Source organism: Cavia porcellus, unplaced genomic scaffold (genome assembly GCF_034190915.1).
Source record: "Cavia porcellus strain 051 isolate PalLab524CR breed Dunkin Hartley unplaced genomic scaffold, mCavPor4.1 scaffold_2, whole genome shotgun sequence".
Classification (NCBI taxonomy): Eukaryota; Metazoa; Chordata; class Mammalia; order Rodentia; family Caviidae; genus Cavia; species Cavia porcellus.
This window is the reverse complement of record NW_026947485.1, coordinates 153,010,007-153,022,270: the sequence shown is the minus strand read 5'-3', so window position 1 is coordinate 153,022,270 and position 12,264 is coordinate 153,010,007.

The following is a 12,264-nucleotide window of genomic DNA, read 5'->3' as shown; positions in this document are numbered from 1 at the left end:
ACCCCGGGATGATTTTCTCACTCCTACTAGTGAATGTAATGTAACAGACACCCATAAAATGCGCACCACCCCGTGATGTTTTTCTCACTCCTACTAGTGAATGTAATGTAACACACACCCATACAATGCGCACCACCCCGCGATGTTTTTCAGAAACCTATCCTACATTGCCACTGCATGTTCCCTGACCTCCCCATGCTGACCACCCCGCGGTGCTTTTCTCCATCCTACATTGCCACTCACTGCCTATCCTATTTCAGACCCTCCGATTCACACCACCCCGTGATGTTTTTCTCACTCCTACTAGTGAATGTAATGTAACACACACCCATACAATGCGCACCCGCCCGTGATGTTTTTCTCACTCCTACTAGTGAATGTAATGTAACACACACCAATACAATGCGCACCACCAGGCGATGATTTTCAGAAACCTATCCTACATTGCCACTGCATGTTCCTTGACCTCACCATGCTGACCACCCCGCGGTGCTTTTCTCCATCCTACATTGCCAGTCACTGCCTATCCTAATTCAGACCCTCCGATTCACACCACCCTGTTATGTTTTTCTCACTCCTACTAGTGAATGTCATTTAACACACACCCATAATGCGCACCACCACGCGATGTTTTTCAGAAACCTATCCTACATTGCCACTGCATGTTCCCTGACCTCCCCATGCTGACCAGTCCTCGGTGCTTTTCTCCATCCTACATTGCCACTCACTGCCTATCCTAATTCTGACCCTCCGATTCACACCACCCCGTGATGTTTTTCTCACTCCTACTAGTGAATGTAATGTAACACACACCCATACAATGCGCACCACCCCGCGATGTTTTTCAGAAACCTATCCTACATTGCCACAGCATGTTCCCTGACCTCCCCATGCTGACCACCCCGCGGTGCTTTTCTCCATCGTACATTGCCACTCACTGCCTATCCTAATTCAGATGCTCCGATTCACACCACCCCGTGATGTTTTTCTCACTCCTACTAGTGAATGTAATGTAACACACACCCATACAATGCGCACAACCCCGTGATGTTTTTCTCACTCCTACTAGTGAATGTAATGTAACACACACCCATCGAATGCGCACCACCCCGCGATGTTTTTCAGAAACCTATCCTACTTTGCCACTGCATGTTCCCTGACCTCCACATGCTGACCACACCGCGGTGCTTTTCTCCATCCTACATTGCCACTCACTGCCTATCCTAACTCAGACACTCCGATTCACACCACCCCGTGATGTTTTTCTCACTCCTACTAGTGAATGTAATGTAACACACACCCATACAATGCGCACCACCCCGCGATGTTTTTCAGAAACCTATCCTACATTGCCAGTGCATGTTCCCTGACCTCCCCATGCTGACCACCCCGCGGTGCTTTTCTCCATCCTACATTGCCACTCACTGCCTATCCTAATTCAGACCCTCCAATTCACACCACCCTGCGATGTTTTTCTCACTCCTACTAGTGAATGTCATTTAACACACACCCATAATGCGCACCACCACGCGATGTTGTTCAGAAACCTATCCTACATTGCCACTGCATGTTCCCTGACCTCCCCATGCTGACCAGTCCTCGGTGCTTTTCTCCATCCTACATTGCCACTCACTGCCTATCCTAACTCAGACCCTCCGATTCACACCACCCCTTGATGTTTTTCTCACTCCTACTAGTGAATGTAATGTAACACACACGCATACAATGCGCACCGCCCCGTGATGTTTTTCTCACTCGTACTAATGAATGTAATGTAACACACACCCATACAATGCGCACCGCCCCGTGATGTTTTTCTCACTCCTACTAGTGAATGTAATGTAACACACACCCATACAATGCGCACCACCCCGTGATGTTTTTCTCACTCCTACTAGTGAATGTAATGTAACACACACCCATACAATGCGCACCACCCCGGGATGATTTTCTCACTCCTACTAGTGAATGTAATGTAACAGACACCCATACAATGCGCACCACCCCGTGATGTTTTTCTCACTCCTACTAGTGAATGTAATGTAACACACACCCATACAATGCGCACTACCCCGCGATGTTTTTCAGAAACCTATCCTACATTGCCCCTGCATGTTTCCTGACCTCCCCATGCTGACCACCCCGCGGTCCTTTTCTCCATCCTACATTGCCACTCACTGCCTATCCTATTTCAGACCCTCCGATTCACACCACCCCGTAATGTTTTTCTCACTCCTACTAGTGAATGTAATGTAACACACACCCATACAATGCGCACCCCCCCGTGATGTTTTTCTCACTCCTACTAGTGAATGTAATGTAACACACACCCATTCAATGCGCACCCCCCCGTGATGTTTTTCTCACTCCTACTAGTGAATGTCATTTAACACACACCCATAATGCGCACCACCATGCGATGTTGTTCAGAAACCTATCCTACATTGCCACTGCATGTTCCCTGACCTCCCCATGCTGACCAGTCCTCGGTGCTTTTCTCCATCCTACATTGCCACTCACTGCCTATCCTAATTCAGACCCTCCGATTCACACCACCCCGTGATGTTTTTCTCACTCCTACTAGTGAATGTAATGTAACACACACCCATAAAATGCGCACCACACCGTGATGTTTTTCTCACTCCTACTAGTGAATGTAATGTAACACACACCCATGCAATGCGCACCACCCCGCGATGTTTTTCAGAAACCTATCCTACATTGCCACTGCATGTTCCCTGACCTCCCCATGCTGACCACCCCGCGGTGCTTTTCTCCATCCTACATTGCCACTCACTGCCTATCCTAATTCAGACCCTCCGATTCACACCACCCCGTGATGTTTTTCTCACTCCTACTAGTGAATGTAATGTAACACACACCCATACAATGCGCACCACCCCGCGATGTTTTTCAGAAACGTATCCTACATTGCCACTGCATGTTCCCTGACCTCCCCATGCTCACCACCCCGTGGTGCTTTTCTCCATCCTACATTGCCACTCACTGCCTATCCTATTTCAGACCCTCCGATTCACACCACCCCGTGATGTTTTTCTCACTCTACTAGTGAATGTAATGTAACACACACCCATACAATGCGCACCCCCCCGTGATGTTTTTCTCACTCCTACTAGTGAATGTAATGTAACACACACCCATACAATGCGCACCACCCCGCGATGTTTTTCAGAAACCTATCCTACATTGCCACTGCATGTTCCCTGACCTCCCCATGCTGACCACCCCGCGGTGCTTTTCTCCATCCTACATTGCCACTCACTGCCTATCCTAATTCAGACCCTCCAATTCACACCACCCCGTGATGTTTTTCTCACTCCTACTAGTGAATGTAATGTAACACACACCCATACAATGCGCACCACCCAACCATGTTTTTCAGAAACCTATCCTACATTGCCAATGCATGTTTCCTGACATCAAATGCTGACCACCCCATCGTTCTTTTCTCCATCCTACATTGCCACTCACTGCCTATCCTGATTCAGGCCCTCCGATTCTCATCACCCCTTGATGTTTTTCTGACTCCTACTAGTGAATGGCCTTTTAGAAACCCTTACAATGCACATCACCCCGCGATGTTTTTCAGAAACCTATCCTATTTGCCACTGCATGTTTCCTGACCTCCCCATGCTGACCACCCCTGGAGCTTTTCTCCATCCTACATTGCCACTCACTGCCTATCCTGATTCAGGCCCTCCGATTCACACCACACCGTGAAGTTTTTCTCACTCCTACTAGTGAATGGCTTGTTGGAAACCCTTACATTTCGCGCCACCCCGCGATGTTTTTCAGAAACCTATACTACATTGCCACTGCATGATTCCTGACCTCCCCATGCTGACCACCCCGTGGTGCTTTTCTCCACCTGGCATTGCCACTCAATGTCTATCCTGATTCAATCCCTCCGATTCACAACACCCGGTGATGTTTTGTCACTCTTACTAGTCAGTTGCCTGTTAGAAACCCTTACAATGCACACCACCCCGCAATGTTTTTTAAGAAACCTATCCTAATGTGCCACTGCATGATTCCTGACCTCCCAATGCTGACCACCCCGTGGTGAATTTCTCCATTCTACATTGCCACTCACTGCCTATACTTATTCAGGCCAACCGATTCACACCACCCCAGGATGTTTTTCTCACTCCTATTAGTGAATTGCCTTTTAGAAACCCTTAAAATTCGCATCACCCCGCGATGTTTTTCAGAAACCTATCCTATTTGCCACTGCATGATTCCTGACCTCCAGATTCTGACCACCCCTGGAGCTTTTCTCCATCCTACATTTCCATTCACTGCCTATCTTAATTCAGGCCCCCGATTCACACCACTCCGTGATGTTTTTAACACTCCTACTAGAGAATGGCCTGTTAGAAACCCTTACAAAGCGCACCAACATGCGATGTATTTCAGAAACCTATCCAACATTGCCACTGCATGTTTCCTGACGTCCCCATGTTGACCACACAGTGGTGCTTTTCTCCATCCTTCATTGCCACTCACTGCCTATCCTAATTCAGGCCCTCCGATTCACACCACACATGATGTTTTTCTCACTCCTCCTAGTGAATGGCGTGTTAGAAACCCTTAAAATGCGCTCCACTCCGCGATGTTTTTCAGAAAGCTATCCTACATTGCCACTGCATGTTTCCTGACGTCCCATGCTGAGAGCCTGTGGTGCTTTTCTCCATCCTACATTGCCACTCATTAACTATCCTAATTCAGGCCCCCTGATTCAAACCACCCCGTGATGTTTTTCACACTCCTACTAAAGAATGGCCTCTTAGAAACCCATACAATGCACACCACCCCGCGACGTTTTTCAGAAACTTAACCTACATTGCCACTGCATGTTTCCTGACGTCCCTATGCTGACCACCCCTGGTGCTTTTCTCCACCCTACATTGCCACTCACTGCCTATCCTAATTCAGGCCCTTCGATTCACACCACCCCGTGATGTTTTTCACACCCCTACTGGTGAATGGACTGTTAGAAACACTTACAATGCACACCACCCCGCAATGTTTTTCAGAAACCTATCCTACATTGCCATTGCATGTTTCTTGCTCTCCCCATGCTGACCACCCCTGGTGCTTTTCTCCATCCTACATTGTCACTCACTGCGTATCCTAATTCAGGCCCGCGATTCGCACCACCCCTCATGTTTTTCTCACTCCTACTAGTGAAGGGCATTTAAGAAATCCTTACAATGCGCACCACCCCATGATGTTTTTTAGAAACCTATCCTACATTGCCAGTGCATGTTTCCTGCCCTCCCCATGCTGACCACCCCTGGTGCTTTTCTCCATCCTACATTGACACTTACTTCCTATCCTGATTCATCCCCTCTGATTCACACCACACCGTGATGTTTTTCTCGCTCCTACTAGTCAATGGCCTGTTAGAAAGCATTACAATGCATAACACCACAAGATGTTTTTCAGAAACCTATCCTACATTGCCACTGCATGTTTCCTGACCTCCACAGGCTGACCAAACCGTGGTGCTTTTTTCCATCCTACATTGCCACTCACTGCCTATCCTAATTCAGCCCCTCCGATTCACACCACCCCGTGATGTTTTTCTCACTCCTACTAGTGAATGGCCTGTTAGATACCCTTACAATTCTCACGACCCCACGATGTTTTTCAGAAACCTATCCTACTTTGCCACTGCACGTTTCCTGACCTCCCGATGGTGACCAAACCTTGGTGCTATTTTCCTCCTTACATTGCCACTCACTGCCTATCCTGATTCAGGCCCTGTGATTCACACAACCCCATGATGTTTTTCTGACTTCTACTAGTGAATGGCCTGTTAGAAATCCTTACAATGTGCACCAAAACGCGATGTTTTTCAGACACCTATCCTACATTGCCACTGCAATTTTCCTGAGCTCCCCATGCTGACAACCCCGTGGTGCTTTTCTCCAACCTACATTGCCACTCACTGTCTATCCTAACTCAGGCCCTCCGATTCACACCACCCCGTGATGTTTTTCTTATCCTACTAGTGAAGGGCCTGTTAGAAACCCTTATAATGCGCACCAACACACTATGATTTTCAGAAACCTATCCTACATTGCCACTGCATGTTTCATCACCTCCCCATGCTGACCACCTCTGGTGCTTTTCTCCACAATACATTGCCACTCAATGCCTATCCTGATTCAAGCCCTCCGATACACAACAACCCATCATGTTTTTCTCACACTTACTAGTCAGTGGCCTGTTAGAAACCCTTACAATGCGCACCTACCGCCATGTGTTTCAGAAAGCTTTCCTACATTGCTACTGCATGTTTCCTGACGTCCCAATTCTGACAGCCTATGGTGCTTTACTCCATCCTACATTGCCACTCACTGCCTATCCTAATTCAGGCACCACGATTCACACCACCCCATGATGTTTTTCAAACTTCTCCTGGAGAATGGCCTGATAGAAACCCTTACAAAGCGCACAACCATGCGATGTTTTTCAGAAACCTATCCTACATTGCCACTGCATGTTTCCTGACCTCTCCATGCTGTCCAACCCGTGGTGCTTTACTACATCATATATTGCCACTCACTACCTAACGTAATTCAGGCCCCCCATTGACACCACCCCATGATGTTTTTCACACTCCGACTAGAGAATGGCCTCTTAGAAACCCATGCAATGCGCACCACCCCGGGATGTTTTTCAGAAACTTAACCTATATTGCCACTGCATGTTTCCTGACGTCCTCATGCTGACCACCCCTGGTGCTTTTCCCCGACTTACATTGCCACTCACTGCCTATCCTAATTCAGGCCCTTCGATTCACACCACCCCGTGATGTTTTTCACACCCCTACTAGTGAATGGCCTCTTAGAAACCCTTACAATGTGCACCACCCCGCAAAGTTTTTAAGCAACCTATCCTAACTGACACTGCACGTTTCCTGACCTCCCCATGCTGACCACCCCGTGGTGCTTTTCTCCATCCTACATTGCCACTCACTGCCTATCTTAATTCATTGCCCTACAATTCACACCACTCCGTGCTGTATTTTTCACTCCTAGTAGTGAATGGCCTGTTAGAAACACTTACAATGCGCACCACCCTGCGATGTTTTTCAGAAACCTATCCTACATTGACACTGCATGTTTCCTGATCTCACCATGCTGACCACCCCGTGGTGCTTTTCTCCATCCTACATTGTCACTCACTGCCTATCCTAATTCAGGCCCTCTGATTCGCACCCCCCTGATGTTTTTCTCACTCGTACTTGTGAAAGGCCTTTAAGAAACCCTTACAATGCGCACCAACCCACGACGTTTTTCAGAAACCTATCCTACATTGCCACTGCATGTTTCCTGCAATCCCCATGCTGACCATCCCCGGTGCTTTGCTCCATCCTACATTGCCACTTACTGCCTATCCTAAATCATCCCCTCCGATTCACACCACATGGTGATGTTGTTCTCGCTCCTACTAGTCAATGGCCTGTTAGAAACCCTTACAACTCTCACCACCCCACGATGTTTTACATAAACCTATCCTACATTGCCACTGCACGTTTCCTGACCTCCCCATGCTGACCAAACCGTGGTGTTATTTTCCTCGCTACATTGCTACTCACTGCCTATCCTGATTCAGGCCCTGTGATTCACACAACCCCGTGATGTTTTTCTCACTTCTACTGGTGAATGGCCTGTTAGAAACCCTTACAATGCGCACCACCCTGCGATGTTTTTCATAAACCTATCCTACATTGACACTGATTGTTTCCTGATCTCACCATGCTGACCAACCCGTGATGCTTTTCTCCATCCTGCATTGTCACTCACTGCCTATCCTAATTCAGGCCCTCCGATTCGCACCACCCCTGATGTTTTTCTCACTCCTACTAGTGAAGGGCCTTTAAGAAATACTTACAATGCGTACCACCTCACGATGTTTTTCAGAAACCTATACTACATTGCCAGTGCATGTTTCGTGCCCTCCCCATGCTGACCACCCCTGGTGCTTTTCTGCATCCTGCATTGCCACAAACTGCCTATCCTGATTCAGCCCTTCTGATTCACACCACACCGTGATGTTTTTCTCGCTCCTCCTGGTCAATGGCCTGTTAGAAATCCTTACAATGCGCACCACCCCGCGATGTTATTCAGAAACCTATCCTACATTGCCAATGCATGTTTCCTGACCTCAGCAGACTGACCAACCCATGATGCTTTTCTCCATCCACATTGCCACTCACTGACTATCCTAATTCAGCCACTCCGATTCCCACCACCCCGTGATGTTTTTCTCACTCCTACTAGTGAATTGCCTGTTAGAAACCCTTACAATTCTCACAACCCCACGATGTTTTTCAGAAACCTATCCTACATTGCCACTGCATGTTTCCTGACCTCCCCATGCTTACAACCCCATGGTGTTTTTCTGCCTCCTGCATTGCCACTAACTGCCTATCCTAATTCAGGCCCTCTGATTCACACCACCCCGTGATGTTTTTCTCACTCCTACTAGTGAAGGGCCTGTTAGAAACCGTTACAATGCGCACCAACACGCTATGATTTTCACAAACCTGTCCTACAATGCCAATGCATGTTTCATGACCTCCCCATGCTGACCACCCCTGGTGATTTTCTCCATCCTACATTGCCACTCACTGCCTATACTGATTCAGGCCCTCCGATTCACAACACAACGTGATGTTTTTCTCACTCCTACTAGTGAAGGGCCTGTTAGAAACCGTTACAATGCGCACCACCCCGCAATGTTTTTCAGAAACCTATCCTACATTGCCACTGCACGATTCCTGACCTTCCCATGCTGACCACCCCGTGGAGCTTTTCTCCATCCTACGTTGCCACTCACTGCCTAGCCTGATTCAGGCCCTCTGAATCACTCCACCCCTTGATGTTTTTCTGACTCCTACTAGTGAATGGCCTTTTCGAAACAATTACAATGCGCATCAACCCGCGATTTTTTTCAGAAACCTATCCTATTTGCCACTGCATGTTTCCTGACCTCCCCATTCTGACCACCCCGGGAGCTTTTCTCCATCCTATATTGCCACTCACTGCCAATACTGATTCAGGCTCTCCGATTCACACCACACCGTGAAGTTTTTCTCACTCCTACTAGTGAATGGCCTGTTAGAAACCCTTACTTTTCGCACGACCCCGCGATGTTTTTCAGCAACCTATCCTACATTGCCACTGCATGTTTCCTGACGTCCCCATGCTGACCACCCGGTGGTTCTTTTCTCCACCTTACATTGCCACTCAATGCCTATCCTGATTCAAGCCCTCCGATTCACACCACCCCGTGATGTTTTTCTTGCTCTTACTATTCAGTGGCCTGATAGAAACCCTTACAATGCGCACCACACCGTGATGTTTTTCAGAAACCTATCCTACAGTGCCAATGCATGATTCCAAACCTCCCCATGCCGACCACCCTCTGGGGCTTTATTCGTCCTACATTGCCACTCAATGCCTATCCTAATTCAGGCCCTCCGATTCACACCACCCCGTGATATTTTTCTCACTCCCACTAGGGAATGGCCTGTTAGAAACCCTTACAATGCGCTCCACCCCGCTTTTTTTTTTTCAGAAACCAATCCTACATTGCCACTGCATGCTTCATGACCTCAGGATCCTGACAACCCCGTGATGCTTTTCTCCATCCTACATTGCCACTCACTCCCTATCATAATTCAGGCCCTGCGATTCACACCACCCCGTGATGTTTTTCTCACTCCAACTAGTGAATGGCCTGCTGGAAACCCTTACAATGCACCCCACCCCACGATGTTTTTCAGAATTCTATACTACTTTGCCTCTGCATTTTTCCTGACCTCCCCTTCCTGACAACCCTGTGGTGCTTTTCTCCTTCCTACATTGCAGCTCACTGACTATCCTGATTCAGGCCCTCCGATTCACACCACCCCGTGATGTTTTTCAAACTTCTACTAGTGAATGGCCTGTTAGAAAATCTTACAATGCGCACCACCCAGAGATGTTTATCAGAAACCTATGCTACATTTCCAATGCATGTTTCCTGACCTACCCATCCTGACCAACTCGTGATGCTTTTCTCCAAGCTACATTCCCACTCAATGCCTATCCTAATTCAGGCACTCCAATTTACACCAGCCCGTGATCTCTTTCTCACTGCTACTAGTGAATGGCCTATTAGAAACCCTTAAATGTGCACCACCCGCATTGTTTTTCAGAAACCTATCCTACATTGCCACTGCATGTTTCGTGACTTCCCCATGCTGACCACCACGTGGTGCTTTTCTCCATCCTACATTGCCACTCACTGCCTATCCTAATTCAGGCCCTCTGATTCACACGACACCATGATGTATTTCTCACTCCTACTAGTGAATGGCCTGTTAGTAACCTTTACAATTCTCAGCACCCCGCGATGTTTTTCAGAAACCTATCCTACTTTGCCATTGCATGTTTCCTTGCCTCCCCATGCTGACAAACCTGTGGTGTTTTTCTCCATCCTACATTGCCACTCACAGCATATCCTAAATCAGGCCATCCGATTTACACCACCCCGCGATGTTTTTTTCCACTCCTACTTCTGAATGGCTTGTTAAAAACCCTTACAATGCGCACCACCCCCTGATGATTTCAGAAACCTATCCTACATTGCCACGGCATGTTTCCTGACCTCCCCATGTTGACCACCCCGTGGTGCTTTTCTCCATTCTTCATTGCCCTCACTGCCTACCTTATTCAGGCCCTCTGATTCACACCACTCTGTGATGGTTTTCTCTCTCCTACTAGTGAATGGCCTGCTACAAACCGTTACAATGCGAACGACCACACGATGATTTTCAGAAACTTATCCTACATTGCCATTGCATGTTTCCTGACCTCCCCATGCTCACCAACCTGTGGTGCTTTTCTCCATCCTTCATTGCCACTCACTGTCTATCTTGATTCAGGCCCTCCAATTCACACCACACCATGATGTATTTCTCACTCCTACTAGTGAATGGCCTGTTAGAATCCCTTACAATGCGCACCACCCTGCGACTTTTTTCAGAAACCTATCCCACATTGCCACTGCATGTGTCCTGACCTCCCCATGCTCACCATGGCGAGGTGTTTTCTCCATCCTACATTGCCACTCACTGCCTATCCTGATTGAGGCCCTGCGATTCACACCACCCCGTGATGTATTTCTCACTCCTACTAGTGAATGGCCTGTTAGAAATCCTTACACTGCGCACCACCCCGCGATGTTTTTCAGAACCCTGTCCGACATTGTCACTGCATGTTTCCTGACCTCCCGATCCTGACCACCCCATGGTGATTTTCTCCATCCTACATTGCCACTCACTGCCTATTATAATTCAGGCCCTCAGATTCACACAACCCCGTGATGTTTTTCTCACTCCTACTAGTGAATGGCATGTTAGAAACACTTACAATTCTCACCACCACGATGTTTTTCAGAAACCTATCCTACATTGCCACTGCATGTTTCCTGACCTAACCATGCTCACCATGCCGTGGTGCTTTTCTCCATCCTACATTGCCACTCACTGCCTATCCTGATTCAGGCCTTCCAATTCACACAACCCCGTGAAGTATTTCTCACTCGTACTAGTGAATGGCCTGTTAGAAACCCTTACAATGCACACCAACCCGCGATGATTTTCAGACACGTATACTAAATTGCCACTGCATGTTTCCTGACCTCCCCATGCTAACCAGGACGTGGTGCTTTTCTCCATCCTACATTGCCACTCACTGACTATCCTGATTCAGACCTTCCAATTCACACCACACCGTGATATATTTCTCACTCCTACTAGTGAATGGCCTGTTAGATAGCCTTACAATGCGCACCATCCGGCGATGTTTTTCAGAAACCTATCCTACTTTGCCAATGCGTGTTTCCTGACCTCCCCATGCTGACCACGCCGTGGTGCTTTTCTCCTTCCTTCGTTGCCATTCACTGCCTATCCTAATTCAGAACATCCAATTCACACCACCCCATGATATTTTTCTCACTCCTACTAGTGAATGGCCTGTTAGAAACCCTTACAATTTGCACCACCCCGCGATGTTTTTCAGAAACCTATCCTACATTACCCCTGCATGTTTCCTGAGCTCCCCATGTTGACCATCCAGTGGTGCTTTTCTCCATGCTACATTGCAACTCACACTGCCTATCCTGATTCAGGGCTTCCGATTCACTCCACCCCATGATGTTTTTCTCACTCCTACCAGTGAA